We start from the raw sequence: 6,428 nt of genomic DNA, 5'->3' as shown, positions 1-6,428 counted from the left end.
GTCTTCAGGTGTTTAATCCCTAGGGCTTTACTCACTCCCTCGAAGACGCGCAAAGTAAAATTCATCCTCTGGTCTGTCAGCAATTCCCTAGGGAGTCCTACCCAAGAGAATATTTTCAATAGTTCGTTTGCCACCTTTGGAGCTGATATAGTTCGCATCGGCACGGCCTCCGGGTACCTGGTTGCATAATCCAGTAGGACTAAGATATACTGGTTCCTGGTGCTACTTCGGGAAAGTGGCCTCACGATGTCCACAGCTACTCGCTCAAATGGAACCTCTATCAAAGGCATCAGAATTAAAGGGGCCTTTGGGGGGTGCCTCGGGTTTGCTTTTTGGCACACCAGACAGGAGGCGCAATATCTCGCCACCTCTCACACCAGGCCGGGCCAAAAGAATCTTTCCCTATTGCGGGCTTCGGTTTTGTCTCTGCCCAAATGTCCCCCCATAGGGAGTTCATGAGCCACTTTCAAGACAGCCCGTCGATATCGCCGAGGTACTAGCAGCTGTATGACCTCCCCTCCAGGCTTCCCTCACTCAATTCGGTATAGTAGACCATTCCGTACCTCAAATCACGGCGTCGCTTTCATCAACTGTGGCTGTAAGACCTCGCTGTCTCATCGAGCTAGGTGTTCTTGCAATGCATAGCGAAAGTCTGCCTCCCGGCTCTGCTCCAGCTGAAAATGTTCACCTTCCCACAAAGCGGTGACATCCACCTCTTGTCTAGCCTCTTCTTCAGGGGGCAGTTGTTCTGTCTCTCCCGCAAATCCCTCTACCTTCTCCTTCAGCCTCACCCTGGCTATCTCCCCCAACAGCTCAGGCCAGTCGCAGCCCAGTACTACTGGGTAGGGTAAATGCTCGGTGACCCCAACTAGCATCTGCCGGGTTCTATCGCCTACCTGAAGCATGACCCTTACTCTGTCGACTCCGAGGGAGTCCCCGCAACAACATTGTACCTGTACATGATGCACTATCTCCCTTTCTTTTGTTGGTAGCATGTGGCCCTGCACCATTGTCTGTAATGAGCCTGAATCCAGCCTAGCTCATACCTTTTTGCCCTCAATTGTCACTTCGAATGTAACTGTGGGTGGCTTGTCTCCCGCCTCAGGGTCACTCCTAGTTCCATAGCCACACATCCCCACCTGGATCGCCGGTCGTGTGTAGATGCTCTCCATTGTGTTGGCTAACAGAGCCTGTTGTCTAGTGGCTTGCTCCCGTAGGCCTTGTATTTCTTGCTGTAGCAACACTACAACCTGTGGTTGTGACTCTGGACTTGGGCTAGGCATCCGCCCCTCCTCCTCTCTCCTTCTAGACCCAAGGATTCTTTTCCTCATACTGCCAAACCAGCGTCCTATGATGTATGCTGCCGTAAGAAACTTTCCTGGACAATGCACCATTGTAACAGGTATCCGCTCTGGCCCGAGCTAAACGTGGCCCACACACCAGTTCCTGGGGCAACCGCCCACCTTCTTTCCTGCCATGCCTTGCTGTTAATTAATTAATTGATGTTAATTAGCAGGAGGCTGCCCTTGTACTGCTCCGCTGCCAGGGGGCACTATCTGCAGCTCCGTTTCCTCCCCTACACCGCAGTCCACACCTCGCCGATGGAATAGCTGTTATGTCTCAGCCCTATCACAGTCTGGCCCCTCTTTGTCCTCTCCGGGCCTTCCTTCCTTTGGTATGCGCCCTCTCCGGTGCTAGGGCTCTCCCCGGCCCTATCTCACTCTGTGCCATCTTCTCTGGGCCTTATCAACAATGCTGCCCCCTCTCTGGGGCCTCCATGTCCACACTGGGACTTCTCAGCCACTGCCTCTTCTCTGGGGCTTCTCAGTAATGCTGCCCCCTCTCCAGGGCTCACTGTGCCCACACTGGGGCTTCTCAGTAAGGCTGCCCCCTCTCTGGGGCTCTTCAGTAATGTTGCCCCCTCTCTGGGGCTTTCTCAGTAACGTTGTCCCTCTCGGGGCTTTCTCAGGGCTCTGAGGTGCCCTTCTCCCAAAGAGGGGAAACTGCTAGGGAGGAAGCCCTAGAAGGGAATAAAGAGCCCAGCTGTGGGTTGCCAGGGCAAACAGAGAAGGTCAGCTGACCAGAAGGGGTGGGGCCTGGTTCCCTTATAAACCCAAGCAGCTGAGGCCAGAGGCAGTTCACTGCGAGCAGCCCAGGAGGAAGGAGCTCTCTGCTGCAGAAGAGAGGAGAAGCCTAACTGAAGGGGCAGCGGCTGGCACCGCTGTGGAATGGAGTTTTTCCCGGTAGGCTGGAATGTTGTTATGGCCAAGCGGCTTCAGTCTAAGTTATAGCCGAAGGGCTTGCATTTGTGTTGCTGTTTATCACCGGTGGTTTGGGTGAGGCTATTAGGGGTTGGAGGAGGCCTCATAGGGGACCCACAGCAGTGTGAGGACCCTAGTGCCAGTGAGGGTGTGGCATTCGGGGTGAGCGGACCCCAGCCCCAGAGAGGGGCAGCTGAGAAGCCCCAGAGAAGGAGACATTGCTGAGAAGCCCCAGTGCGGGTGTGGTGAGCCCTGGAGAAAGGGTGGCATTACTGAGAGGCCCCCGAGAGAGGGTGACATTACTGAGAAGGCCCCAGAGAGAGGGGCAGCATTACTGAGAAGGCCCTAGAGGGAGGGGAAGCTTTACTGAGAAGGCCCAGAGAAGGGGGCAGCGCTTGAGAAGGCCCCAGAGAAGGGGGCAGCATTATTGAGGAGCCCCAGAGAAGGGGGCGGCATTTACTGAGAAGGCCCGGAGAGAGTGCAGCGTTACTGAGGAGCCCCAGAGAGAGGGCCGCGGAGAGCCCGAGCACCAGAGAGGGGGTGTAGACCTGGACTGAACAACATCTATTCCAATTGCGAGGCTTGGGGCATAGTAAAGGGGTGGTAGGAGCCATGCATAGCCCCTAAGGCTAGGGTGCCCCTGAAGCACCCACTGTAGAGCGGGACCCACGAGGAGTCCGGTAAACCACGGGGTCTTAGTATCCATCAAGAAGTGACCAAGAGGGCGTAAAAGGCAGCCTCCCTAACATATTTGAACAACAAAGACATGGTGGGTGAGAATTTGAGGGTGCCCTTGGGCTAACTTGGCACAGGAAGGGGGCCTTGAGGAGATCACAGCCCTCCTGCAGGACCCCTCTGTGACACCTTGCAACTGGCAAAAAGAAAATTATTTGATAAAAAGTTTCCAGTAAATCGTAACAAAGCATTACAAAAGAAACAAAAATGCTTCAGGTTAAAAAGATATTGGCATGACAGTGGTTATATAGTCTATCAGATGTTGCATACTTTCCTTTCACTGGAGTGACTTGTGGACATTATACCAAAAGACTTAGAGCTGAAATATAGAGCCTGGAATTCTGCAATCTTAAATGGTATTTGAAAGAAATGATTTGTGCGACTTTCTTGGCCTGCCACCAGATGGCATCATTGTTCCACATGCTTGACAATAAATGTGCAAATGGTACCTTCAGACAATTTGACAAGTTATTATACTTTATTAAATCAGCTCGACTGAGTTTTTCAGACAGTGCCCCATGTAGATGCTATGTTACAAGCTATGAGATAAAGTAACTACAAATTTGATATGTTCTTCACTGGCATATGTCCCTCTTGTGTGGAATTGTGAATCCTCTTTTTCCTTTTAATATTGTAGGCTTTGGGCCTATGATGACAAAATTGAGATGTACAAGTCTGGAGGGAGTACCAGGTGTAACAGGAGTAGGCATCTAAGTAAGTCTCTCCTGCTTCATCAGAAAGGCTCTTGAGGACTTGATTGGCAATGTTGGTTTTGTCTTTAGTACCACTTTTGATTTAACAGGTGTTAAATCAGTTTTGGAGGATGTAACAGGAGGAACGGCAGGGTCGCCGTGCTAGCCCTTGCTGCCTCCTCTACTGTGCCAAGCTTCGGACTTGCACCCTCCTATTCTCGCCCGCCACGACTTCGATGATGTGTCTTTGTAGGGAAGCTACCTCTCCTCCACTTGGCCACAGTTCTCCTGCTCCGGGTGTCCGGCGTGTCTAGGCCTTGCGGGCCTTCTCTATACGCTGCCCTTCTCACTAGGGCTCTTCCCTGCAGTGCCGCCCTCTCACCGGGCTCTTCCCTCTGCAAGGCTGCCCTTCTCACCGGGCTCTTCTTTGGAGCTGGGGTCTGTACCCCCGAACTCCGTGCCCTCACTGGGGCTGGGGTCCTCACTCTACCGTGAGTTCCCTATGAGGCCTCCTCCATCCCCTTATAGCCTCACCCAAACCACCGGTGTAACAATAGCAAACACAAACAACAACATAAACACAAGCTCCTGGGCTACAATGCAAACATAAGCCTCCAGCTATAACTAGGCTCCGGCCTACCAGGTTTTCTCTCCTACTGCGGTGACCAATGCTGCTCTGGCATTCAGATTCTCTCTCTTCTGGCCAGGAGCTCCCTCATCCTTAGCTGTTGGTAGGGAACTCCCTCCTGGCCTCCTGCCTGTGGTTTTTATAGGCCAGCCCCTGCCCCTTCTTTCAGCCGGCTAGGCAGGTGTAACCCATTAGCCCCCTTTTGTTGCCTTGGCGACCGGCATCTGACGAGCCTTCCTGGCTCTCGCAGTAGCAGGCACCTTAGTGTCCTGCTACAGAGGAAAAGGGATTCCTTTTCAATATAAGGAGGATGAGGCCAGAGCAGCACGTATCTTGGGTCCTGTGTCTCAGGATCTCTGCATGTATCAGAACACTCAGTTGACCTGCTGCAGTATCAAGTCATATGCACTGAGAATCCAGGTAAGCCCAGAGCCTCAAAAGTCTCTTTTTTTTTCTATGGTGGGAAGTGAAGGTGCAAAAAGAGACAACTGAGCAGATCTTGCCCAGATACGGGAAAGTTATTGCAGAAGTTTGTAAATCATTAATTATTTCAAAGTGAATTCAAAAGTAAAAAAGTAAAGCATCTACAGGGCCAAAATATTAAAACATTATTTTCGTTCCTCAGTTTTTTGTGCCCAATTTGAGGTGCCTAAAGAACCTGATTTTTCAGACAGTGCTGAGCTCCTGTACACTGACAATCAAGTTAAATGACCAGTCACTGGAAAATGTCCATCATTCACAATATAATATAGATATTTTCTCAATGCCTGCTTTTCTCTGTGAGGGCTTTATAAAGCCATCTGTCACCACAGTGTTTGAGCACTTCCCCTAACAAATGAATAGTGATGGCAAAGTCCATTGTGAACTTCATGTAATTCCTCTCTTTTTTTGCTTGCAGTGTTATCTGTGACTCGAGAAGAATGTACAGCTTTGACAGCTTAATTTGCTTGTGCTCCAGTTTTCATTTTTTTTTTAACTTTTTTTTTTGGATGTAGGTGGTTGGGGTCTTGATGATGCGAGCATCATTCTCACTGTGGTAGAAAGAAACATTTGCAACATTTCCTAGAGACAGTCACGCTCTATATTTGCTCACTCTCCTCTGGAAGCTTGTTCCATAATCAGATCTCCACCAGGAATGGACAACTCCCAACCCTATGAAATCTTCCAGAGGCTTCTTGACACACATACATTTATTTGGATTGAGGTAGGGTGTGAAGTAGATTGTAATGAATATTTCTGTCCATGTGTGGACGCTGCCTCATCCTTGTCCTATTTAATCCCCTTACAAAATGGATTAAGCCAAACCGTAATCAGATAGTCTTCTTCCGGAATAGGGACATAAACACATAGGTATGTCTCAATAGCTATTTTAGAATAACTCCATCTCTTAACAAACTCTAAAGGAAAAGATAAATCAGTATTGTAAGGACTGGGTCGTAGGCAGTTTGGCCTATTGTTTAGGCTACGAGTGAGAAGCAGAAAGGGCAAGAGAGAGAAGAGGTGTACAAGTCACAGGCAGAGTCCAAGTCAGGGTTCTGGAGTCAGGGACCCAATTACCAAATTCAAAGGGGGAATCCAGAGGCCGGGTCCAAGTCACAGGCTGAGTTGAGATTCTGGAGTCAGAAAACAAGTGACCAAAGCCATGCTAAGTTCCCAAAGCTAGAGTCCAGAAGTAGAGCCAATAGGGTCAGAAACCAGAAAACCAAAGAGTACAAGATTCAGAGAGGCTTACCACAGCACACCTTCAGGCAGGCCTCAAGTTTGCTGCTGGCTGGCCTCAAGTCTGCTGCTACAGGTAGACTTGAAAGGGGAGGTTGCTTTCCCCAACAAACAATTGGGAGGCCCTAGCAGTAGCCACCTGGTTCATCAGCTGGGGTGAGGCTGCCAGTTGCAGCAGTGATTCTCAATTAGGGTGCCACAGCACCCTGGGGTGCCTTGAGGTCCTTTCATGATTGCCTCAGGGTGCTACATAATGTTAGTACTCTTAGGGGTGCAAACATCATTCACAAGATAAAACCAGAGATTTCAAATAGAAATCCATAGTTTTGGGCTTTCTGAGTTGTCTGTGACCAGGTTACGAAACGCCTGGACACAGGAGGAGGGGTGGATGTC

The 6,428-nt window shown here is 50.2% G+C and overlaps 1 long non-coding RNA gene across 1 annotated transcript in view; it reads left to right on the top strand.

The window, feature by feature from the left end:
* The first annotated feature begins 2,379 nt into the window (after positions 1 to 2,379).
* The window catches only part of LOC132249633 (uncharacterized), a 31,049-nt gene continuing 27,000 nt past the window's right edge, over positions 2,380 to 6,428 (top strand). The window contains exon 1 of the long non-coding RNA XR_009461144.1: positions 2,380 to 5,520. This is a non-coding gene — a long non-coding RNA (uncharacterized LOC132249633). The remainder of the gene's footprint in view (positions 5,521 to 6,428) is intronic.

The sequence above is a fragment of the Alligator mississippiensis genome, chromosome 3, assembly GCF_030867095.1.
Source record: "Alligator mississippiensis isolate rAllMis1 chromosome 3, rAllMis1, whole genome shotgun sequence".
NCBI lineage: Eukaryota > Metazoa > Chordata > Crocodylia > Alligatoridae > Alligator > Alligator mississippiensis.
This window is presented reverse-complemented; position numbering and strand designations above follow the sequence as displayed.